This window comes from Microcaecilia unicolor, chromosome 2 (assembly GCF_901765095.1).
Source record: "Microcaecilia unicolor chromosome 2, aMicUni1.1, whole genome shotgun sequence".
NCBI classification, from domain to species: domain Eukaryota; kingdom Metazoa; phylum Chordata; class Amphibia; order Gymnophiona; family Siphonopidae; genus Microcaecilia; species Microcaecilia unicolor.
The window spans coordinates 308,546,161-308,572,916 of NC_044032.1; the positions used below are offsets into that span (position 1 = coordinate 308,546,161).

The following is a 26,756-nucleotide window of genomic DNA, read 5'->3' on the forward strand; positions in this document are numbered from 1 at the left end:
GGCTGCTATGGACTGTCACACGTTCCAGATTTCAGCCCAATCCGGTCCAGATCTTCTGGGCTGCCAGACTTGCTTTTCTTGTTTGTGCCTGGACAGCACCCGTAGTTGCCTAGTGATTCTTGCAGTGAACTTCAGCAGCTGATGGGCTTTATTAAACTGCTGGAAACTTCTGTGTTGGCCTTTGCATCGTCTAAGCTCCCTGGTATGTGGGTGTGCTCTGTGCACTTCTGCCTAGTCCAGTTCTAGTCTAAGTTTCTTGCCTGGTTCTAGTTTGTTTGTGTGTAGTTAGCTTTGGTTTTATTGCTTAGTTCTTAGTCTTGTTTCTGGTCTGCATTTCCTTGTCTTGTGTCTGTGTTCCATTTTAGTGGCTGCTTGGCAGCTTTCAGTCCTGACTCTCACCTGTCAGTGGCTGCCTGGCAGTTTTTAGTTCTGACTCTGTTGTGTGTTTCCTGTTGGTATCCAGTTCCGGCCCTGTCCTGTAAGTCCTGCCGGCCGCCAGCACCTAGGGGCTCAACTCCTGGGGAACAGGGGTCAAGCGCAGGTGAAGTCCAGCTGTTCCTGCTCTGCCTGTCTCAGCTTGTTTTCCTCTGCTGCAACTGCAGTCCGGGGTTCCAGTCCTGTTCTGCCTTGTCTCAAGTTTGGGGGTGGCTTTGACTGCCACTGCCGCTCCTCGGCAGTGGTCCAAGAACTCACAAACCCAGTGTTTCCGTGAGAAGCCTGACAGTCAGCATCAACTTTAGTTGGTACAGCAACAGTAATTGATTAAATGATGCACATATCATGTTAAACCCAGGACCCAGTGGCATAGATAGGTGGGGCACAGGGGAAGCGGTCACTCCCCTAAACAGCTGTTTAGAAAAAATGGCGCCTATGCGCCTCAACCCAGTAAAAAAAAAATTGTCTGCTCCCTCCCGAGTCTTTAATCTTTTCCTGTCTCTTCTACCCGCGCTCTCCCATCTGCGAGGTCAATTTTACTTCCTGAAGCGTTCTCCCTCCGGCACCGGCGATTCACAGTCAGCCTTCTGCCAGCATTGGGGCCTCTTCTCAGGTGTGTCCCACCTCTGCAGAAAACAGGAAGTTGCTTAGAGTAGGCAGGACGCACCTGAGGAGAGGCCCCGATACTGGCAGAAGGCTGACTGTGAATAGATTCACCAGTGCAGTAGGGAGAAGGCTTCAGGGAAGTAAGTAAAAAGTGACCATGTAGATGGGAGAGACGGGCAGAAGAGAGGGTGAGGCCAATTTGGGTAATCTATTTCCACCCTCCCCCCCCCTCCGCGCAGCCGTTGTTGCCGTTCGGTTCAAAAGAAGCAAACGTGATCTGCTACATACACGTTGTCGTTCTTTATTGTAATCTGCCTTGGGAAGCCTGATGTTAGTTATAAAGATGATAGAATATACTGAAATTAAATGGAAGTAGAATTAAACTCTCCTTTCACTGGGGCACGTGGAATCACATCTTCATCTGTGTTGTAGAAGTTTACCTTTTAGATACACAAATGGATTATTCTGTTTTGAACATGTTTCAGGGGCAAGCGGTTTTATAAGTCAAAATAAAATTAAATATTTTGTTTCATGCAGATCTCTTTTGTTTAAACATAAATGGGCTATAAGCCCCTAATGCAGTCCATTTGTTTTCTTGTATTTTGTTCTTATGATGACTTATACTGTGCCACAACTGAAAACTCTTATCTCTATCTGGTCGATAATAAGAGGAACACTATCCACCCTAAAAAAAGTTGTTTTGTGGCTGTACATGAGGAATTGTGATATTGAATAAATAAGAGTATTTTTGTGTCCCTAGTCATGCATCCTACGTTTATATAATCCTTTCAAAAAATTCAGTAAATTGTTTAACATTAGTGGAGCATAGCCACAGAGGCATGGTATGGTTGCATTTTTAATATGATAATACTAGGGCCCAGCTAAGGAACAAGTTATTTTGAGTTAGTCTTCACTGGACCAAACTTGCTTTCCTTGTGCCATCACTATCCAGCAGGATAGGAAGTGTCTTGAAACGTTGAGGATAAAGAATTTTTTTTTTTACATTTATATCACACATTATCCCAAGCAAAGTCGGATTCAGTGTGGCTTACATATAACACATGCTAGAGTGTGCCTATAACCAGCCCCTCCAAATGGCACACTGATTACGATTTATAACAAATTACTACTCTTCCTATGAAAAGTTATTCTGTTATTATACTTCTTCTGTGTACATCTGCATACTGCACAAATCGACATGTTTGAAAATAAAAGTGAGATTAAATACAAATGCTACCAATAATAAAGAGTGACAACGTGCAGGAAGCAACTCATAAGTTTGCTTTCTTTCTTTTGAGAATACGGCAATGACAGCTGCATGGGGAAGGGGAAACTGAGACTGACCTAATTGGTTTTAACCTTTTGACGTCACTTGGTCTCCTGTCTATTAAAACCTCCTTGGAGCTGCCAGAGGATGGACCATGAGAGCAGGCCAGGGAGATAAGTGGCCCTAAGTAGGATGGGGAGTGCTGAAAGAGACGGGAAAGAAGGTTAACATGGGGAGAGAGAAGGATATAGTAAATGCTGGACAAGGAGGGGGAAGGACACAGTCAATACTGGACAGGGAGAGGGTAGGGACATTGGAATGCAAAGAGGCAATGCTAGAAAAAGAAGAAATGGGGACACAGGGCACTATGGAAAAGTGGGAGAGATAGGGGCTCTACTGAAATGGAGGGGATAGGGACACAGAGGGGCACTACTGGAAATGGGGGAAGGAGATAGGGACACAAAGAGGGCACTACTGGAAAGGGGGGAGTAGATAGGGACACAGAGAAGGCACTACTGGAAAGGGGGAGGAGATAGGGACACAGAGGGGCACTACTGGAAAGCGGAGGAGGAGATAGGAACACAGAGAAGGCACTACTGGAAAGGGGAGGAGGAGATAGGGACACAGAGTGGCACCACTGGAAGGGGGATATGGGGACAATGGTGAGAAAGGGGTGAGATAGGGACAAATAGGCAATGCTGGAAAAGGGGGAAGATGGTAACAGGTAATGCTGGGAAGATGGGGTCACAGGACAATGTTAGAAAAAGGGAGAGGTGGGGACAACAAGATAGCAGATGCTATAGAAAGGGGGAGATGAGGAGACCAGGTAGGCTTGTGCTCAAAAGGGGGGGAGATGGGGACACAGGGCAGATGCTGAAGTTGGCAGGATAGGGACAAGGGACACAGAAGGGAGATGCTGGACAGGACAGAGGAAAAAAAGGATGGTGCACTTGGAGACAGATGTAGAGAAGGAAAGGAAGAAGACAAGAGGTGAGAGAAGAAATGGAAAGGCCAACCTGGAAAAGAATTTGTAAGACTGACTCATGGAACATGGAAAAAAGAATTGGACCAGCCAAATTTCCAGACAACAAAGGTAGAAAAAAATTATTTTTATTTAATACTTTGTAAGGACTGAGATGTACCTGCTTTGTAAACTGTACATTTTTTTCTATTTTTATTTTGCATAGTACAGGAGAAAATGCATTTCTGTCTCTTTGTTTTACCAGTATTGCACTGTTTAGAGTCTGGCTTCCTTGGTGGGGGGGTCTCTATTTCAGTTTCTGTTGTTGGCGTTTTTGTGGCTCCCTATTCTGCATTAGATTGGTATCATGGAATGTTGTCACAATTTGGGTTTCTGCCAGGTGCTTCTGACCTGGGTTGGCCACATTGGAAACAGGATACTGGGCTAGATGGACCATTGGTCTGACCCAGTATGGCTACTCTTATGTTATTTAGATGAGGGTCTGTCCATATTCTGCATGTGTGACTGAGGTGAAGGATTCTGCTAGCATGTAGTATCTGTGTAGGAATGTGTAACAGTGCAGCTTGTTCCAGTTTCCCAATAGTAGGTATATTGGTGCTCCAGAGCCCAGTGTAATGTATATATATATATAGAGAGAGCGAGAGAGAGAAAGAGAAAGAGCACTGTTTTCTGATAGGTGGGTTAGGGCTGTTATGGTGTGGTAAGTTTTGTGTTCTAGGGCAGTTCTGGCAGCGAGTGGCGACGGCAGTGATGAAAAAGAAAGCACTGCCGGCTCACCTCCAGTCCAGTGGGACCTAGACAAGTGTTTCCCTAGGTGGTCCTGGAGTACCCCCTTGCCAGTCAGGTTTTCAGGATATCCACAATAAATATGCATGACATTGATTTGCATATACTGCCTCCATTACATGCAAATCTTTTTCATGTAGATTCATTGTGGATAGCCTGAAAACCTGAATGGCAAGGGGGTACTCCAGGACCACCTAGGGAAACACTTGTCTAGGTCCCACTGGACTGGAGGTGAGCCGGCAGTGCTTTCTTTTTCATCACTGCCGTCGCCACTCGCTGCCACTAAACTAAAACAGTTAAACACGCACCAGGGGTGGGTGGGTGAACGGAGAGAGAGGAGGGCTCAGGGCTGTCGATCGGAAGCTCAGCTTAGGGAGAGAAGGATCGGACATCGGAGGAAACGTTTGAGAGCTGCTTGGCTGCAGTGCCAGGCAGCCCTGCGTTTGGGGGGTGGGCAGCAGCAAGGGAAAGGTCACGGTTGGGCTGGGGAGGCTTAGCCTCCCCAAGCCTCTTATACGGGGCGCCTATGCTCTGGGGCAAGGCCCTTGTCACCCAAAATAAAAATGCTCAAGACTAGTGTTCTTCACATCCTGTAGAGTCACCACACAAACAAAAGCCCATCTTGATTTAAACAAGGTGTCTAGCAGTGGAAGGACTGGGTGTGCTATTCCTGAGGTGATGGTCACGATTTGAATATTTTTATTTGAAATTAAGAAGACAGGTTGCCTGCTCTTGCCAGTCCAGGGACCTCCTCTGTGTCCAGCCTCCTGATGTAACTTACTGTTTCCTTGTAGGCAGGACGCAGGGCCGGTCTTAGGAAGTGTGGGGCCCTATGCAGACCAATTTGGTGGGGCCCCATCCTAGCCCCGCCCACCGTAGCCCCGCCCCCAACCTAGCTTCACCCCATTGATAAGATTATTCCATTTTTAGAACATTTTTTTATTTATGAAATTTAAAATAAAGACAAATGAAGCTAAACTTGTACAAAAAAACTGATTGAAATAATAAGCACAATGCTATCATGAATCCTCCTCTCCCCAGAAATTATTTAGTTCAAGTCCACTACAATTAGTAGTTCCAATTCTCATAACAAAGGAGAATAAAGGAAAAATATTAAGAAAAGATTCAGTACTTTCAAATTCCCCTATTACTCTGTAACCCATATATGCAATAAAATAAAAATGAAATGAAAAGATATACAATAAAATAAAGTGTGTAAAATATAATGTACAATATAAAAACATATAGACCACCAAAGTATTAAAATTGTTTTAAAATATATACCACAACTCTCTGACTCAAGAAGACTCCGACTCTGTCTGTCATCCATAATTGTCTGACAACACACAGAAAAAAAATAAGTAAAAATAAAATAGTCACAATTAATACCTTATACACCAATATACCAGCCATACGGAAAATGCAGACCGTCAACAATATGAAGCTAACAGGGGATCATAATATCACAATTCTCATGTAGAGCCACAAAACACCCTTTTAGAGGTAGTGTGTCATGATTTAGGCTCTACACCCTTTCTGATGTTTGGTGCCACCTTAGTAAGGCCAATACACAATCTCGCCACTGCAAAACACTATACACAAACTTGTGCAAAAACACACTCATAACCTTAACAAACCATAAACAGCACTAATTCCAAGGACAGGATGAGCTACAACCTTATGCGTGGCGTGGAAAGGCAACTGTAATTACATCGAGCTCTAAAACACCAGTGCACAACCTAGTGAAAAACAAAAAGGGCTGCAAACTATACGCTAGCAGAATACTGCACCTTCCTTGATCACACCTGAAAAACACATGAAGGCAAAATACTGAACTGGAAAATTACCTCAAGAAGTCAGACTCAGCATGCAGCAATACTACAAAAATTGAAACTTACATGAAAAATATCACAGATACACATTTCCAAAAACTGACATATTCCAATTAATAAATCCTGAATAAAATAGTTTTTTCTACCTTTGTTGTCTGGTGACTTTGTTTTTCTGATCATGCTGGCTCAGTATCCGATTGTGCTGCTATTTGTCCTCTTAATTCCGTTTCCAGGGCTTCTTTTCCATTTATTTCTTTGCTTTCCGCCTTTCTTCTTCATTTCTTGCCCTACATCCGTAAGTAAAAGCTGGGTCCTCCGCAGACTTGACTGTCCAGTGGATCCAGCTTCTGCCTATTTTCTATATCCATGTGCACTTTTTCTCCTCTCTTCCTTTTCCCTCACCTCATCTCCTTCCTCACTCTTCCCTCGCCTCCATCCATGTCCAGCATTTCTTCTCTCTCCTCCATCCACCCATGTCCAGCGACCCTCCTGTCCCCCCTGCCATCCACCCATGTCCAGCGACCCTCCTGTCCTCCCTGCCCTCCCCTGCCATCCACCTATGTCCAGAAACCCCCCTCCCCTGCCAGCCACCCATGTCCAGCGACCCTCCTGTCCTCCCTTCCCTCCCCTGCCATCCACCTATGTCCAGAAACCCCTCCCCTCCATCCACCCATGTCCAGCAACACTCCTGTCCTCCCTGCCCTCCCCTGCCATCCACCCATGTCCAGAAACCCCCCTCCCCTCCATCCACCCATGTCCAGCGACCCTCCTGTCCCCCCTGCCCTCCCCTGCCATCCACCTATGAACAGTAACCCCCCATCCCCCCTGCCCTCTACCCATGTCCAGCGACTCTCCTCGTTCCCATGCTCCCCCTCCCTCTAGCCACCTGAGCCCCCCTCCCGTCTGAACCCCCCTCTCCCTGACCCGCCAAACGACCCTCTTCTGCCACCCGACCCAGCCGGCACCTGACCCAGCATTTTAAAAATCTACAAGCGGCAGTGCCTCGCGCATCTGAGAGTAAAAGAAGAAAAATTGCTTCGTCCGTCGTCCGTCAGTCTTGCCAAATTGTTATCAAAATCTCAGAACCTACCAAATAGATCCCTATTCAGACACTTGGCTTTGCAGTCATACATGCAGAACAGAGATAGCCCTTCTTCAAAAATTAACCTGAAATCCTAAGAAGTTAGACTCTGCATGCAGCACAATACCATAAGTACATAAGTAATGCCATACTGGGAAAAGACCAAGGGTCCATCGAGCCCAGCATCCTGTCCACGACAGCGGCCAATCCAGGCCAAGGGCACCTGGCAAGCTTCCCAAACGTACAAACATTCTATACATGTTATTCCTGGAATTTTGGAGTTTTCCAAGTCCGTTTAGTAGCGGTTTATGGACTTGTCCTTTAGGAAACCGTCCAACCCCTTTTTAAACTCTGCTAAGCTAACCGCCTTCACCACTTTCTCCGGCAACGAATTCCAGAGTTTAATTACACGTTGGGTGAAGAAAAAGTTTCTCCGATTTGTTTTAAATTTACTACACTGTAGTTTAATCGCATGCCCCCTAGTCCTAGTATTTTTGGAAAGCGTGTACAGACGCTTCACATCCACCTGTTCCACTCCACTCATTATTTTATATACCTCTATCATGTCTCCCCTCAGCCGTCTCTTCTCCAAGCTGTATAGCCCTAGCCTCCTTAGTCTTTCTTCATAGGGAAGTCGTCCCATCCCCGCTATCATTTTAGTCGCCCTTCACTGCACCTTTTCCAATTCTACTATATCTTTCTTGAGATGCGGCGACCAGAATTGAACACAATGCTCAAGGTGCGGTCGCACCATGGAGCGATACAACGGCATTATAACATCCTCACACCTGTTTTCCATACCTTTCCTGATAATACCCAACATTCTATTCGCTTTCTTAGCCGCAGCAGCACACTGAGCAGAAGGTTTCAGTGTGTTATCGACGACGACACCCAGATCCCTTTCTTGGTCCGTAACTCCTAACGTGGAACCTTGCATGACGTAGCTATAATTCGGGTTCTTTTTTCCCACATGCATCACCTTGCACTTGCTCACATTAAACATCATCTGCCATTTAGCCGCCCAGTCTCCCAGTCTCGTAAGGTCCTCTTGTAATTTTTCACAATCCTGTCGCGATTTAACGACTTTGAATAACTTTGTGTCATCAGCAAATTTAATTACCTCGCTAGTTACTCCCATCTCTAAATCATTTATAAATATATTAAAAAGCAGCGGTCCTAGCACGGACCCCTGAGGAACCCCACTAACTACCCTTCTCCATTGTGAATACTGCCCATTTAACCCCACTCTCTGTTTCCTATCCTTCAACCAGTTTTTAATCCACAATAGGACATTTCCTCCTATCCAATGACCCTCCAATTTCCTCTGTAGCCTTTCATGAGGTACCTTGTCAAACGCCTTTTGAAAATCCAGATACACAATATCAACCGACTCCCCTTTGTCCACATGTTTGTTCACTCCTTCAAAGAATTAAAGTAAATTGGTCAGGCAAGATTTCCCCACACAAAAGCCATGCTGACTTGGTCTCAGTAATCCTACATAAGTATTGCCATACTGGGACAGACCAAAGGTCCATGAAGCCCAGCATCCTGTTTCCAACAGTAGTCAATCCAGGTCACAAATACATGGCAAGATCCCAAAAAGTACAAAACATTTTATACCGCTTATCCCAGAAATAGTGCAAAATAAGACAGCAAATATAAATTCTCAAATTGGACATATTCCAAACACTAAAATGAAAATAAAATGATTTTTTTCTACCTTTGTTGTCTGGTGACTTTGTTTTTCTGATCATGTTGGTCCCAGTCTCTGATTCTGCTGTTGTCTATCTGTTCTCTTAACTCCGTTTCCAGGGCTTCCTTTCCATTTCTTTCCTTTCCTCCTTTCTACTTCATTTCTTGCCCTACATCCATAGGTAAAAGCTGGGTCCTCCACAGACTTGACTGGAGGGGAGGTATAGAGTGGATCCAGCTTTTGCCTATTTTCTCCATCCATATGTCATTTTTCTCCTCTTTCCCTTTCCCTTATCTTCATCAGTATGCATCTCCTTCCTATCTCTTCCCTCATCTCCATCCATATGCATCTCCTTCCTCTCTCTTCCCTCATATCCATCCATATGCATCTCCTTCCTCTCTCTTCCTCCCCTCCATCCATGTGTATCTCCTTCCTGTCTTTCTTCCCCTCCATCCATGTCCAGAATCTCTCCTCTCTCCCCTCAATCCATATGCATCTCCTCTACTACTTAATACTTCCTCTCTTTCTTCCCCTCCATGTCCAGCATTTGTCCTCTTTTCCCTCTATCTGTGTGCATCTCCTTCCTGTCTTTCCTTCCCTCCATCCCTGTCTAACATTTTTCCTCTCTTCCGTGCCCTCCACTCCATCCATGTCCAGTATTTCTCCTCTCCCCCATTCCATCCATGTGCATCTCCTTCCTGTCTTCCCTCTCCTCCATCTATGTCCAGCATTTTTCCTGCCCTCCCCTCCATCCGTCCATGTCCAGAAACTCTCCTCTCTTCCCTGCCCTCTTCATCAATATCCAGCAATTCTTCTGTCTCCCCTGCCCTCCCTCCATATCCAGCAATTTCTCCTCTCCCCTCTCCTCCCATCCATGTCCAGCTATTTCTCCTCTCTCCCCTGCCCTCTCCTCCCATCCATGTCTAGCGATTCTCCTCTGCCCTCCCATCCATGTCCAGTGGCTCGCCCCAACCCCCACCTGCCCCCCTTTTCAGCCCCCGAGTTCCAATCCCAACCCCAGCCCCACCCACCTGCCCTCAACTTCCTACAACAGCCCTCCTTTCCTTCCTGCCGCCCTGCATTTAAAACTTATTTTACCTCGTCGGAGCAGCAGCAGCAGTAAAAGCAGCAAGCTCGCCTCTAGCCTTCCCTTCTCTCTCAGTCAGCCTGCAACTCACGCAATAAAACCCAAAGTGGAGGTAAATACTAATTAAATAGGAATGCTGATAAGTCAGATCCGTGAGGAACTCCTACATCCACTGCCAAAACCTGTGGCACAGAATCTTCCCAATTCACCTGCATTGTCCATCCAGAAAGATAGATACAAACCAATCATAAACTGTTCCCCTCACCCCTAATACATAAAAACCTATCCAGCAAGACTCTGTAGTTTACAGTGTCAAAAACAGATGAAATATCCAAAGACACCAAACAATATTTCAAACATGAATCTACACCCTTCTTCAAAACATCAAAAACTGATAGTATTAAAGTTTCACAACTATGTCCTTTATGAAAACCATATTGTTTCTCATCCAGCAATTGGTTTACTTCAATAAAATCCATAAACTGATTCAAAACAATCTTTTCCACAATTTTGGCCAATACAAATAGGCCTATAATTCACTAAAACATTGAGATCTAAACTTTCCTTCTTCAAGAGCGACTTAACAGTAGCCCTTTTCATACAATCAGTCAGAAAACCCTCACTTAATGATCTATTCACAATATCACCTAATACTGGAACAACCTTGTCACTCAATCCCTTTAAGATTACTGATAAACAGGATTCCAACAAGGCCCTAGTAGGCCGCAAAGTTTTAATTACACAAAGCAGTTCTGAAACATCAACCATTCTAAATGTATTCCATACAGGTACCTCAACATCTATTTGGCAGGGCAGGCATTTGGTTTAAAACAGATTGCACTTTTCCACAACAGTAATCACCAAAGTCAGAAGCTGTCAGAGCACTACTCACAATACTAATCTTATCCTGAGTCAAAAAATGAACCATTCAAAATACTTCTTGTGGCTTGTTTAAAGCACTAGAAATTCTGTCCCTAAAATATAGAGTTTTAACTTGCTAACAAACATCAATATACTCCTGCAAATGAATCTTATATGAATCATCAGAGTCTCCACAAGCTTTCACTTAACATCTTTGCAAAGTTCTAACAATAGCTGAATTATTCCAGGGGGGAAATTCAACCAAACTATTTTCTTTTACAGTTCTACAAGGTAGAAGCCTTTATGTAAGGAAGGTATGATGAAGTGGGTGCAGTTTCTGTGCTTGTTTTGGGAGAATTACCACTTTTTTTTGGTATTAGTCAAGAGAGGTAGTATTTTAGGGGGTCTTTTACAAAGCCTCGCTGCCATTTTTATCTCACAGTAAAGATCAGCTGGTGGTAAATGCAGAGACATCCATTATATTCCTATAAGCGTCTCAGCATTTACATCAGATGATTTCTACCATGAGCTAGCGTGGCTTTGTAAAAGGCCCCCTTAATGTTTTTGTATTATTTTATATCTGTATTTTATGCTTTGTAAATCGCTTAGTTTTAGGCGGTATAAAATTTTTGAAAATAAATAAATATAAGGCACTCTATATTCCACCAGGTATTTGAAAGATGCCTTTTCAGGTATTAATAAGCTTTTTGTCAAAGCAATCAAATATTCTCTTTTGGTTCCCAGAGAAGTTCATTGACAAAACCAAGGATCTACAAAAAGTGAGTTTAAAAGTTAATTCTTCATTGACGTGCAAGGTAGCACAAATCTGTCTCCAAACAGATTGCAACAAATCCTGTATATCTGGACAAGAAAATAGAATGTAAGGAAGAGGGTGCCAATATGTAATAAACAAAACAAACATGGGCTGCCACGAATGTTTAGCTAACTCTGTATACTATAAAATACAGCTCTGGGTGTTGTAACAAGAATGTGTTCATCATAATGTTGATAAAGAGGTCCGTAGGGACTTATCCCAATGTAAAGTTCATGCCTAGCATCAAGAGAGAAATTCAATTCTTTTTCCCAAACCTTTTAAGTACCCACTGTCTTGGTTTGTAGACTAAGGACATAGTCTAGCTTTTACATAACACATGTTTAAGAGTTCTTATACTTTTATTTTGCCAATGCAACCAGTTAATCATTTTCTGTTGTATTCTGAACAAAGAGTTCTGCTGTTATTGGCACACATTTAGGTAGGGAGGGACAAAACTACAAGCTGGATAATTACATAGAAAGTTTCAGACACAGGGTGAAATCCCAACTTTCCAACAAACAAAAGAGAATCCTGTACAATCTTACCCCACCAGAAAGAGCAGCCATAAGAACCCTACAAACTAACGAACGCATTATCATCAAACCCGCAGATAAAGGAGGCGCAGTGGTAATTATGGACATACAAAAATACATTGAAGAGGGGCACAGACAGCTCTCAGACAATAAATACTACAGGAAACTAACTGAGGACCCCACACAAGATTACACAAAACAGCTGAAAGACCTTATCAAAACATTTCCTACACAAGTGCAACCTCACCTGAAGAAACTCATACCAAACCAGCCTGCTGTGGGCACATTCTACATGCTACCCAAGATCCACAAACCGGGAAACCCTGGCAGACCAATCATATCAGGTATTGGCACACTCACGGAAGAAATATCTGGATTCATAGAGGGAATTCTGAAACCTCTCGTACACAAAACTAACAGCTTCATACAAGACACCACAGACTTTCTAAATAAATTGAAAAATATCAAGCAACTACCACCTAACACCCTTCTGGTCATGATGGATGTAGAATCACTATACAGCAACATTCCACATGCGGATGGCATAGCTGCATGTGGAAGACTCCTAAAAAAATCCACACTGGACCATCAATACTCACCAGAAACTATTACAAAATTAATCAAATTCATTTTAACTCACAACTACTTCCGCTTTAACAATGATATCTATCTGCAAATAATGGGCACTGCGATGGGCACCAGGACAGCACCCCAATATGCCAACCTTTTTATGGCTGAGCTGGAAGAGACATTTCTGGATACACACCAGACCAAACCTCTAAAATACTACCGGTACATCGATGACATTTTTATGATTTGGACGGAGGGTGAAGAAACTCTGAAACAATTTTATTCTGCCTTCAATACATACCATCCTACAATCAGATTCAAAATTGACTACTCCCCAGAAAAAGTCAATTTTTTGGACACCACGGTCTCAATCAGTGATGGCTGTATACAAACATCTATATACAAGAAACCCACAGACAGATGCAGCTACCTCCACAACTCCAGCTTCCATCCTTCACATACAAAAAGATCCATCATTTACAGCCAAGCCACAAGATACCACCGTATCTGCTCTGACCCAGGGGACAGAGACAGACACCTTAAAAGCCTGATTGCATCCTTCAAACAGAAAGGCTACAACCCCAAAATAATCTCCAAGAATATTGCCTCCTCCCTCAAAACACCCAGGGAGAATCTGCTACAGTACAAGGAGAAAAAATCCACAGACAGAATCCCTCTTGTAGTGACATACAATCCAGAGCTGGAAAAACTGAGGAAAATCATAAGAGATCTATAACCTATAGTCCAGGAGGATGAATTACTGAAAGAGATATTCCCATCCCCACCAGTACTGGCCTTCCGACAGCCACCCAACTTAAAACACAAGTTAATCAGAAGTAAACTTTCATCACAGACTGAAAAGGAACAGAAGGGCACACTTCCCTGTAATTTATCCAGTTGCAAACTATGCCAAAATATTTCACAGGACCCCAAAGTCATAAGTACATAAGTAATGCCACACTGGGAAAAGACCAAGGGTCCATCGAGTCCAGCATCCTGTCCACGACAGCGGCCAATCCAGGCCAAGGGCACCTGGCAAGCTTCCCAAACGTACAAACATTCTATATACTGTATGTTATTCCTGGAATGTTGGATTTTTCCAAGTCCGTTTAGTAGCGGTTTATGGACAAAGGAAAGATATTCAACATAAAGGGATCTTTCACTTGCTCATCTTCCAATGTGGTATATATCATTGAGTGTAAAAAATGTAACGAAGGATGCTATATTGGAGAAACAGGCCAGATGCTTAAGACAAGATTCAATTTACATAGACATCACATGAACAATACTGGTGCCAGTAGGGTTCCCAAGCCTGTTGGTCAACATTTTACAGGACCAGGACACTGTACCAGTGACTTCACAGTGAGAATCCTGAAAGGTAACTTTAAAACCGTACAAGAACGTAAGACCTTTGAAGTCAGAATGATTGAATATTTTAACACCCAACAGAAAGGGCTTAACAAGGATCTGGGGTTCCTAGCCCATTATAAACCATAAAGCTGTATTTCTCTGTTGATCACCCCACCCCTCAATTATCCACACCCATCCTGTTAGAATATCAATGATATGCTTTGATGTCCCCATGCATACCTCGTACCCACCCCCATCCTCCCACCCTGTCAGACTGTCATAGTAATGCTTGAATGTTTTCACATATATACACAGTCAGCTAGCACATTTGCTTATTTCCGATCTGACGAAGAAGGGCAACCTTCGAAAGCTAATCAAGAAATGTATTAAGTTATGTCCAATAAAAAAGGTATCATCTTATTTTCTTTTCCATGTTTTATTTTGTTTGATTTCTATTGATAACCATTTTGGAGAAGAGAATGCTGAGGGGAGATAGAGTAGAGGTCTATAAAATAATGAGTGGAATGGAATGGGTAGATGTGAATTGCTTGTTTACTCTTTCTAAAAAATACTAGGACTAGGGGGCATGCAATGAAGCTAAAAAAGTAGTAAATTTAAAACGAATCAGGGAAAATATTTCTTCACTCAACGTGTAATTAAACTCTGGAATTCGTTTCCGGAGAATGTAGTAAAAGCAGTTAGCTTAGCGATAACAAATTGGAACACTTGAGGAGATTACCTTCAGATCACCAAGCTATACAAGAACCTTTGGATATTTCTTTGATATTAGAAACATCATTTTCTGAAATAGAGCAACGTAGAACTCTTTTAGTATCTTTTGTCTTCGAGCAGGACTTAAATTCGGTGTTGAAGCTATATTTTAAGAACTTCTTGAAGATCTTCTGTGGTCAAATAATTTGGGTATATCCTGATGTCTGTAAAACAACTCAAGATCGAAGGGAAAAAATTTCTGACTTTTCGAGAGGAGACCCGAGCTTTGGGGGCAACATATTTGCTTGCATATCCATGTAAATGTTTGATTAAATATATGGGTATAAAGTATACATTTTATGACCCAGAACACCTTAAAGCATTTTTGGAAATGAAAAAGCTAACCACTAAACCTAAAGAGTAATATGAGTGTTATCATACTGATTATCATAGAATTAATGGGAATGTTAAGGTCAGGCCATATTGTTTTTCTTTCTCTTTTCTTTATGGATCTCCTATTGTCCTAATCACTCCCCCCTCCTTTTTTTCCCTTACGTTTTTTGATTGTGGTCTAAGGAATTGTATAATTTGATATATGAAAATTCTTTGTGTTAAGATTCCTTTAGTATTATGTATTCAAAGATATACTATCCTGCTTATAATCGAACGAAAAAAACGCCCAAGAGTCGACCTAAATCGGGAGATGGACGTTAATCTCACAAAAACGAGTAAATCCATATAATTGAAAGCAATGTTTCAGTGCGTCCGTGTCGCTCGTACGTGGACGTAAAAACGTCCAAATAAGAGGCGTGTCGGGGGCGTGTTAGGGGCGGTGATACGACGTGGACGGGTACAACGTATAACGAATAGCGAAAGGGCTCTGGTTGGGCGGGAAGATGGGCGTAATATGATGGACCCGAAATAAAAGCGACCAGAGCAAGGAGGAAATCGTCTTTAGACCCATTAGCGATTGTGTGTAGTTGGAGAGTGGCGATATTGTTGGTGGAAGAGCTGAAGTGGTGGTTGCAGAGAGAAAGCCGAGCGTGTTGAGTACCTGTGACGGTCGTCTGTGTGCCCTGCCTCTTTTTGTGTCTTACCCTTTCACCGTTCCTTACTCCTACTCCTTTGCTCCATCGCCCCCTTCCCCTCCCCCTATCCCTCCCCATTCACTCTTCCCACGTGTATACTCTATTCCCTGACCTCCGTTTGTCTCTGTGTGCCTGTACTGTTTGGCGAGTGAGTGGCCAGAGGGCGTGGTGGCTGGAAGTGACAGATCTGTGTGTGTTGCTGTTTGTTTGACTACTAGTCCTAATACTTGCACTGGTGGTGGGGATATGGATGCACTTAATGCACTTGTGGCATGCATGCTACACGAAGAGGCCACCCACCGCAGGAGGTATTCACGGCCCCAAGTGTTTAGGCCCCGCACCACCTTCCTACAACTCACTGACCAGCAGTGTCTAACAAGGTTCAGGTTTGATAGGGCCACCATTCGTCAGCTGTGTGAGCAGCTGAACCCCCTCCTTCAGCCCCAGACACGTAGGAGTAACCCCATCCCTGCCCACCTCAAAATCACTTCCGCTCTCTCTGTCCTGGCCACTGGCAGTTTTCAATCCGTATTAGCTGCTAACACAGGCCTCACCCAGGCTTCTATTTCACACTGTCTCACCCAGTTCCTGGATGCCTTCATAACTCACACCTCACACTACATCACTTTCCCCACCACCCCCCAGGCCCTGCACAACAACATGGCCGCCTTCTATGCTGTTGCTAGATTCCCCTCGGTCATCGGTGTGATAGACTGCACACACGTAGCCCTCAGACCCCCCCGGGCACACGAAGCCACCTACAGAAATAGGAAGGCATTTCATTCTATGAACATGCAAGTTGTATGTGATGCCCAGGGGGAGATATTAGACGTGTGTGCCAGGTACCCCGGCTCCAGCCACGATGCCTACATCCTACAGCACTCGGGCATCTTCCGCAGGTTCGAGCGAGGGGAGTTCATTGGTGGATGGCTACTAGGTAAGTGCAACATGCATGTACCACCCATACTAGACCTCCTCCACTGGGCAACCCTCCGCCCTGGCTTCCTCCACCACAACCCACTATCCAAATCCCCCCGCCCCCCCTGTACCTGCTCCAAGCGATACACACTCATCTATCTCATTCTGCTTTTCCGCAAAGGTGACCGAGGCTACCCGCAGAGGACATGGCTTATGACCCCCCTGATCCACCCACAACCAGGGCCAGAAGAAACCTACAACAGGAAACATCGCAGCACCCGGGGGATCATTGAGCGCACCTTTGGTTTATTGAAAAACCGCTTCCGCTGTCTGGACCGGTCTGGAGGAGAGCTGCTCTACAGTCCAGAAAAGGTGGCCAAGATCTTTGTGGCGTGCTGTATGTTACACAATTTGGCCCAGCGCAGAGGACAGCCTCTCCCAGAGGAGCCACAGCCACCACCAGAAGAGGCCCCAGATGAGCTGGAAGAGGAGCCCCCTCCACCCCCAGCCCACAGAGCAGAGCTCAATGCCTACCAGCTTGGCGTAAGAGCAAGACAAAGACTCATTGAAACAAGTTTTAGGTGAATGTAAGTGAACATTTATTTTGTACATACAGTGCATATGTGTTTGGTCAACCCCACCACCACCACCACCACCACCCCCCTCCCACACCCACCCCCCTCCCACCAACCCTCACCCTACAGCATGTCCCATCATTTTCCCCTTCCCTTCCCCCGTCCCCTCCTACCCCTCCCACGCCCTTCCTTTGCAGCTGGTGCTGCATGGGAAGTCTCTTCTGAGCTGCTGCTCCCAGTGTCCTCCTCCGTATCCCCACGGCAGCCTGCGGCTTCGGCTGCACCGTGGAAATCGGGCCACCTTCTTGCTTCTAGTGGTCTGGCCACAGGACCCAGAATGGGAGCAGATTTCGCGGGTGCTGCAGGAGTGGGTGCGGAGGCTGAGGAGCGCAATGCCCACCTCTTAGCTGGTGGTTGCTGGTGGTCAGTGGAGGAGGATGTTGATGGCAGGGGCTGCTCCAGCAGCACGGGGGCTGGAGTAGGCGCGGTGCCCTGAGGGCGCAGGTGTTGGATGCTCTGCTCCAGCCGTCTCAGTTGCTGGAGCACCTCCTGGTGGCCTTCACGGTGCGCCTGGAGGAGTTCCTGGTGTGCTCGCTGCTGTGCCTCCAGTGCTTGGCGCTGCAGCTCCAGTTTCTGCTGCCGGTACTCCTCCAAGCGCACGTTGTGGCGGAGTAGCTCTGTGGCCAGCCGCAGGAGTTGCCTCCTTTGGCCAGATGGCCTCTGGCGGGGAGCTGGGCCCTCCTCCTCCTCCTCAACAAAGTCCTCCGGTGCTGGAGGTGCGGCCTCTGCTGGTGCAGGTGGTGGTGGCAGAGGCTGGACAGCTGGTGCAGGTGGTGGTGGTGGCTGGACAGCTGGTGCAGGTGGTGGTGGTGGTGGCAGAGGCTGGACAGCTGGTGCAGGTGGTGGTGGTGGCTGGACAGCTGGTGCAGGTGGTGGTGGTGGTGGCAGAGGCTGGACAGCTGGTGCAGGTGGTGGTGGCAGAGGCTGGACAGCTGGTGCAGGTGGTGGTGGACGCAGAGGATGCATAGCTGGTGCAGGTGGTGGAGGCTGGACTGCTGGTGCTGCAGGCTGTGGAGGTTGAGGCTGGACGGATGGTGTAGGGCGTTGGCCTTGCAGGCCACTAGGGCCGGCCTCCTCCGAGTCTTCACCTGTATAGCACAAGAGTGAGGAATAGTGTTGGTGCAAATAACCCACTTTTGTCTTTCAGCATTCATATACATTGGTATGTCCCCCAACCTGATGACCCAGCAAAGAGATGGTGAGGAGGAATGGAATTGACACGGGTACGAAAGAGAGAGCCCCGCAGGCAGCTGGGTAGAGGTGGTGGATGAGCAGCCAAGAGAAGGACACCACTCACAACGTTGTGCTCAAGCTGTTAGTTGTATAAATGTTAAATTGAACAACATTGCAGCATGTGTTGTGTTACTACTGACTTGCTAAACTGCATAGAACTGCTTTATGACCCCCATTACAGGCTCCTTCAGTTGAATGCATGTGGCCCACACTCAGTAGAGCACAGAGGTCACAGGAGGAACTAGGCACAGGTTGGTAATGGGAAAATAGAGGAGTAGTAGGGAAGGACGGCCCCCAAAGTTCTGCCAAAGTAGTAACCTACACACACCCATAGGAGCCAACTGGAAAGTAGTATTGGGGGGTGCTAAGCCCAGTGACCAACCCTCCTCCCTGCACAGCTACATGATCTTTCCTCATTATTGGGGGTGCTCACACACACACACAGCACCCACCCTGTCCACCCTGTCTGCTTGCTCCTATAACACACATGACCACTACCACTACTCAAATAGAGCTTACAATTAATTCAATAAATATGGGCACACAGGACAGGTAAGAGGAAACCCAATGACAACGGTTGGGATAGGGAGTAAGGGTAGAGAGCTAGGGAGTAGGGGTTACCAGGTCACAACAGCATCATAAAGGTGGGCTGTTAATATACATAAAGACAGCCAGAGATACTCCCCCCCCCCCCCCCCCCCACACACCTACCTCCCTCCTCCTGCCCCCCACTCCTCACCTCCCTCCCCCTGACCCCAACACAAGTGTAGTGCAGCACAACAGATACCCCAACTGCATAATGAAACACCTACCTGAGTCCTCAGCCTGGCCCGAGGTGTCCATGGAGCCAATCCCGTGGATGCCCTCCTGGGGTAGGAGGGAGTACACCATCAGCTCCATTGGTGTAAGGTTGGCAGTGTCATTGCCTGGGGGATTGGCCCCCGCCTTCCTCCGAACATCCCTCCTCAGCTTCCGCCACTTCCTCTTGCAGTCCTCCACGTCTCTCCCAGCATGGAAGACAGCATTCAGGCTGTCCCGTACTGCCTCCCATTCCCGCTGCTTTACTGTTGCTGCCAGCCTCTGCCCTGTGGGAGCAAACAGACTCCGGTGCCGCTGTACAATTTCTTGCACCAGGAGCTCCACCTCTGCCTCGAGAAAATTACCCTTCCAGGTCGGCGGCATGCGTGGTGGCATTGTACCAATGGGGTTTTCGAAAATACGGAGTGGGCGTTTATATAGGCGCCAAGAACGCCCATTGAGACGGGGGAATAGGCGTTTCTGATTTGGGCGCTACTTTTTCAATTATACACATAATTCCTAAGCGTGCCCAGCTGAGATAGCGATTAGGAACACATGCTTTCGATTATGAGTAGATAAGTATGGGCGTCTCCACCTGCCTTCCCTTTCTTCATTGCCATTTTACCTGCCATTTCCTGCACTTAGACCTTGCCCGATGTTCGTAATAATCAGTTACAGGGTTTTACCCTCACTTATATGAAGGTATGTGTTTAGCAATGTATGCTTGGGTACACCTGTGTATTTAGGGGGGGGGGGGGGAAATTATTGTTGGCCCTCAGCCACCACGCCTTCCGTTTCCTGTCTTCCACATCCCCTGATGCTCCCTTTCTTTCTCCCATTCTCTCTGCCTAGTTGTAGCAGGCAGTGTGTGGGGGCCACGAATTTAGTACAGTCGGCCCAACTCAAACACCCCTCGGTGAGGGTCATTTCAATCAGGGAGATGTGCAGCTAATGTTCCAGAAGATAAAAGGCGCACTACACAGTCTTGAAACAGACGTTCATGGTAAGCTGTCATTTGTCTGCCACCTCTTCTCTTTGTGCTCATAGTCAAGGAGTGTGCATTCACTGTATGTATGTAGTCTGGAGTCAGATGTTAGGTAGCTCTCTTTTCACCAGGTTCCTGTGCACTGTACTGTGGGGTTGGCAGGTCCTCAGTGGTGTGGGCCAGCTGTTGGAGGTGCTGTATTGGTTCCCGGTAGCTTCCATCTTCCTTGTTTATGTAGTGTACCCCAGTCCCCATTTATGAAGTGGCCACCCATTCTCAAGGTCCATAGGCGGGGGAGGGGAGAATGATTAATGCAATGGATGTGTATAGCACATTATGGAACACCTTCCTAAATTGCTCCATAGGTAGTAGGGTAGGGAACATGCACATTACATTGTTTTTAATTGGTAGCCTGGACAAAATGATCGAGGTGGCTACAGGTAGTGCCACTGAGGCCTATGACGTGGTGGTGAGGGAGAGGGGTGTGTGTACAGGTACCAACCCAAAGTAACTGGTGGTGGCTAAAACCTGGTGGCTGCTGTGGCCTAGTGGTTAGAGCACCAGCCTTATAATCATAAGGTTGCTGGTTCAAATCCCACCTAAGGCAAGTCACTTCAGAGACAAAGTTTGACACAAACCCAGAATACTTGAATGTAACACACCTTGATCGACTACTGGAGAAAGTGTCATCACAGCTGCAAATAATGAGCACCATTTTTTTGTGCCCTTCCCTAACACAAGTATTACATTGCAACTGTGATGAAGTAACCATCCATCTATTGGGTTTCCCATTGTTTCCCTTTTGCTCCTCAGCATTATATACCATAGCTGATGTATTCAATGTGAAAATATGAGCCAGCTGTTTGTAGGTCCTTCTTGGGCCCCCCCCCCCCCCCCCCCCACCAATGTGGCTTGTGGGTACGGATATGTGTCCATCAGACAGCAAACACTGTGTATGTGGTACCTGGAGTTATGTGGAAGTGTGTACGTGGCAGATCACACCTGGTACACTATTAATCTCTTATTGATGGCACTCTGTATTGTGGGTCAGTATGGTGGAGGGGAGGGAGGAAGGGAGAGAGAGATGCTGGCTGGCCATTTTTATTCATGAACACAAATATCCATCCAGCCTCCCTGGCCCAACCCCCCTGCACATATGGCCATGCAGGTTGGAATGAACAGGTGGCGTTCTGTCTGGCTAATATTCTCAGACATACATCACCTTCTCATTCACACAGCACATTTAATGCTATGCATATTGCTGCCTCCTTCCTCTCAACTCAACAGCACCATTTGGTGATATGTAATGCACAAGGGAGACAAACACACACACACACCCTGATAGTTATATTATAACAGAAACATTTATTTCCCCCCCACCCCCACCCCTACAAAATAAGCCCCAACAATGCCCTCCTCCCCCCCACAACTCCCCACACACCCCAACAATTCCCTCCCCCACCCCCCACAGAACCCCCAACATTTCCCTCCCCCCACACACACAACCCCAACATTTCCCTCCCCCCACACACACAACCCCAACAGGCCCCCCCTATTTAAATTAAGGGCGGCCACGCCCTCTTAGTAAGGCCCTCTGTAGCAGGGCAATGAGCAGCCCCAGCAGTACCCTTAGTGGGCCCTGGAGCTGCTCATTGCCCTGCCGTAGGGCTGTCACCTCCTGCAGCAGCTGGTGCTGGCCAACTAGAAGTTGCTGCTGGCCAACTATAAGTTGCTGCTGGCCATCTACCAGCTGCTGCAGGAGGCGCACCACAGTGGCAGGCCCAAAGGCTGGAGGTGGGCCATGGGACACGGAAGAAGATGGCCCAGGGGATGGAGGTGGGCCAGGGGACACGGAAGCTGGCCCAGGGGATGGAGGTGGGCCAGGCGATGGCGCTGCAGGTGGGGAGGGGTCCTCATGAATGTCCTCCTCATCTATGATGAGGACTCCCTCCTCCGAGTCCTCCGAGTCCTCAGAGTCCTCTTGGTGGGCCGCCTCCTGGCCTGGCTGCTGCTCCTCCTCCTCCTCCTCCTGGTGCCCCTTCTCCTGCTCCTCCTCCTCCTGCTCCTCCTGCTCCTGCTCCTCCTCCTCCTCCTCCTGGAGGTGGTGGCCCTCCTCATCCTCCCGCTCAGCTTCCTGCTGGTGGAGCCCTGTGTATGTAAAAGGAGTGTGATTGAGATCAGTGCATACACCATGGCTTGCATAGTGCAGTAGCTGGGTGGCGTGAGGCAGGGGATGGGGCAGGGTGTGGTAAGGCGTAGCCTATGCCCATGGGGAATGAGCTGCATCAGATGACATGAAACAGAACCCTGGACCCTCCTCTGACACACACCACGCAGGACATGTTGCCATACCAAATTCATTGCTGACCAGCATGTTTGCTTTGTGAGATGCAACGAGGGGTTGATGGGCAGTTGTTGTAGGAGTTATTGGGGGGGGGGGGCAGTGGGAAGGGTGTTGAGCACAATTCTTTTATGTGATTTAGGCCATAACATGCAGTAAAAGTAGGGCCTCAGGCAGCTGTACCAGGACACAGTAATCAGCCACCACAATAAGGGGAATAGTAAAGTGTGGCATATCATCTCATTCATCTCGGGGGGATGGTCGGACGTTGCAAGCACGCTCATGGGAGAACCCCTGCAACCTGCATCCTTGATCTGGGACAGATATGGTATTACTAGGTGGCTATTAGGCACATGGGAAGTGATATTGTACAACACATTTGCTTTATTCATGAAATGTATGTAGTAATCTGTATACAGGTGTCCTGTTTTTGAATACTTACGGCGAGCCCTGAGGTGCCTTCGCACCGCCCGGATGACGTCGGGCCTCTCCCGCCTCACCCTGCGGAACCGCCTCCGCAGGGACTCGAGGTCCCGGTGGACTCCAAAGCGTCTGTAAGATATAAGTTTGGAGAGCAGGGGTCAGGGGTGTTGGTCCTTTTTGTCCTCTGCACACATTCATTTGCTATTCACATACCAGAGAGAGAGGGTCTACAGTGTTGGGGGGGGGGGGGGGGGCACCTCCATTGGTAGTGAATCATAGGAGCCACCTTTTTTCCATTTTGGGGGGTGGAACCCCCAGTGGAGATGACCCCTCCCTCCATACATATTTGATATTGGGGGTGGGGTGGTGAAGCACCCACAGCAGCCACCGAGTTGGTTCCTATGCAGATGATGCCAGAGAGGTGGGCATGAGGCCAGACAGTACCGTTTGTATACATTATAATGTATGCTTGTTAAACTACTTTATATGTGTTATCATGACCATGTTATAAAGTATGGTATAGGTTTCATTGGTCTCATGCTTCCACTATTCGGAGGCTCCAAAGAGGGGTTGGAAAATGTGGCCTTCACATAACTAACGAAATTGTCACATAACACTAATAGCAAATGTCACATACCTAACCTAACGAAATACATTCTTGTAGGGATGTGGGAATGGTGGTCGTTTCAATAACATACAGATTATTAGTGATTGTGCATGTTCCTATATTACTCATGATCCTTGCATGGACACTCCAGTTACTGCTGGTAACATTGATGACGGAGCTGTTATATGTGTAGGTACAGGAGGGGAGGGGGGTTGGGCCATAACCTTACCTCTCTAACCTTTCCCGGATGCGGGACCAGGCTCACATGGCCTGCAGCCTGGGGGGCAGGTGATGGTGCTGAATGAAGAGCCTGTGCCGGTGCCTTACACACAGCCGCACCAGCATCAGGCTCTCCTCCTGCCCGAAGTTGGGTTCCCTTCGTTGTGCCATTTTTCCACGTGTTGGAAAAGAAGTGCCTTATATAGACGACCTTGCGTGAGGGACGTCGTTTCACGCACAGCTCCATATATGGATGACCATTCCATATATGGCCCCTATCAGCACGTGGACGCCCTTGTAAGCATAGACGTCTTTGACGTGCACATGCCTGCAGGAGTGTGAAACGTGGCTTCTATAGATGAGTATGACGCACCCCACCCGACCCTTTTCACATATACACAATATACATTTACTGCATGTTCAGTAGGTGTACAGTGCATGCAGATCCGCACATTCAGATGGGCACATATGATGAATGTATGGGTGGAGCAGCATGATATGTCTGTAGTTAACACATATATGCGTTCGTCATATATTTCCGTACCTGGATGGCCTGAACAACATGTACTGTACTTGCGATACACCTATGTACATTATTTTACACACCACGTGATTTGGTCGTTTGCACCTGCAATAGTCGACCGTGTTAGGGCGCCCAATTTAGTCACGCTTATGCGCTCGTCATTTGATTGTTTTCTTACAGGGATAATCGATTATCGAAAAACGCCCACACTATTTTTCCATTATACAGGTCTATTTTTGGACGTTATCGTAAGAACGCCCTAATTCGTACTTGGACGATCTTTCCATTTTGCCCCTCAATGTGTTACAGAAGCATGTTAATCGTGTAAAAATCTATGAAAATTTAAATAAAAAAAATAAATAAAAAAAGGTTTGGACAGCTTCCTAAAAGAAAAGAACATAAGTCATTATTAAAATGGACTTGCATCACGTAGCTATAGTTTGGGTTTCTCTTTCCCACATGTATCACTTTGTACTTACTCACATTAAACATCATCTAGAATAAGCAACATACAGTGTATTGTATTGTTTTGGGATCTTGCCGGGTACTTGTATCTGGATTGGCCACTGTTGGAAGCAGGATGCTGGGCTTGATGGACCTTCGATCTGTCCCAGTATGGCAATTCCTATGTTCTTTCTTATATACATTAATGAGGACAGTAAGGAGACTAAGGGCCAAATGCACTAAAGTCGTCATTAGAGCCGTTCCCTACCGAATTCCATAGCGAATCGGTAGGGAACGGCTATGCATCAAGGAAAGGGAATGCAAATGAGCTACTCATTGTAGCTCACTTGCATTCTCTATTCCATCGTAAAACAGTCGGCCAGTCGGCTGGTCGAGCATGCGTTATGCTGGCTGCTCTGCGCATGCCAAATACGCCTGTGCCTCCCAAAGATGTCGCGCTGCTCACCACACCCCCGCCGCAATAATAAAAACAAAAGTGCAGTTGAGGCCGGCCATTGAGAAAAGGCGTCCATTTTCGCCGTCATTCACCTCCGCAATAATAAAGAACGTCTTTTTTGGCCGTGCTTCACTCAGCTGAGAGACCTGGAAGTCTCTGAGCCAATCACAGCGCGTTTAGCTGTGAAGCTCTGCCAAAAAAGACGTTTTTATTATTAAAAAAGGGGGGAATGGCCAGCCATAAAAAAAAACCCGTCCATTTTGGCCCCTTGCAATAATAAAAATGTCTTTTCTGGCAGTGCTTCACTCAGCTCAGATACCAGGATGTCTCTGAGCCAATCACAACGCATTTAGCTCGGCTAAACACGCTGTGATTGGCTCAGAGACTTCCTGGTCTCTCAGCTGTGAAGCACTACCAAAAAGACATTTTATTATTGCAAGGGGGGAATGACGGCCAAAATGGACGGGTTTTTTGGATGACCGGCCATTCTGGCCTTCATTCCCCCCTTTTTAATAATAAAAACGTCTTTTGGGCAGTTCTTCAAAGCTGAGAGACCAGGAAGTCTCTGAGCCAATCACAGCGTGTTTAACCGAGCTGAGTCTCTCAGCTGAGTGAAGTACGGCCAAAAAAGACGTTCTTTATTATTGCGGAGATGAATGATGGCGAAAATGAACGCCTTTTCTCGGTGACCAGCCTCAACTGCACTTTATTTTATTATTGCGGCGGGGTAAGGAATGATTTTTATAGCGTTTTTCATCAGTTTTCGATCCGGCGCAGCCCCAACGAGAGGTACAGACCTCTTTGTTAGAGTTTCCAGCATTAAGGCAATTGGAAAAGCTTAGTGCATCTCATTACAACAGGGTTTCTACACAATTTGCTCATCTGCATTCCGTTTTCGTTATCTGCTACTGTCGTTGTAAAATGGCTTTTAGTGCATGCCAGGGTTTACTACTTATTCGTTAATGGCTCGTTATTGGCTCGTTAGGTTTAGTGCATCTGGCCCTAACAGAGGACATATGTAATCAGAGGAATAAAAGGGAAAGAACCTTCCTGTAAACTAAGGTCCTCAAAATACCCCACATTATCTCTTATTGACAAGAAATTTTTCCAAATGTGCTAGATCCACAAACAAATATTGCACCTCCCGTTAAAGACATGAGGCATTTACAGGGTAACTTCAAGAAAAAAAGAAACCTCCAATTCAAGTACCTCTGGTTTAAGGACTGAAAAGGACTTCCTCTTAAGCTGAGCATCTCAAATAACATCAGGAAATCTTACATTTTCATCCCACAGTATGGAAGATCCTTACAGAGGAAATAAGATTTTAAACCCAAATTCACTTCCCGATCAGAAGCAAACGCAGGTACTAGAGGCTGTTAGCGCCATACTAGCACCTGCATTTGCTACCACGCCATGATCAGAACCCCCGAGTGCATGAAACAACACGCTCACGGGCTATGAATGCAGCTAGCATGCA

General features: G+C 46.5%; 1 long non-coding RNA gene across 1 annotated transcript; it reads right to left on the reverse strand.

Annotated features, from left to right (window-relative positions):
* Nucleotides 1-1,418: 1,418 nt before the first annotated feature.
* Nucleotides 1,419-26,722, reverse strand: LOC115463132. Its single transcript, XR_003941002.1, has 3 exons — nucleotides 26,639-26,722; nucleotides 16,821-16,824; nucleotides 1,419-1,429 (listed from the first exon to the last, which is right to left on the reverse strand). It is a non-coding gene; the product is annotated as an uncharacterized LOC115463132 (long non-coding RNA).
* Nucleotides 26,723-26,756: the final 34 nt, after the last annotated feature.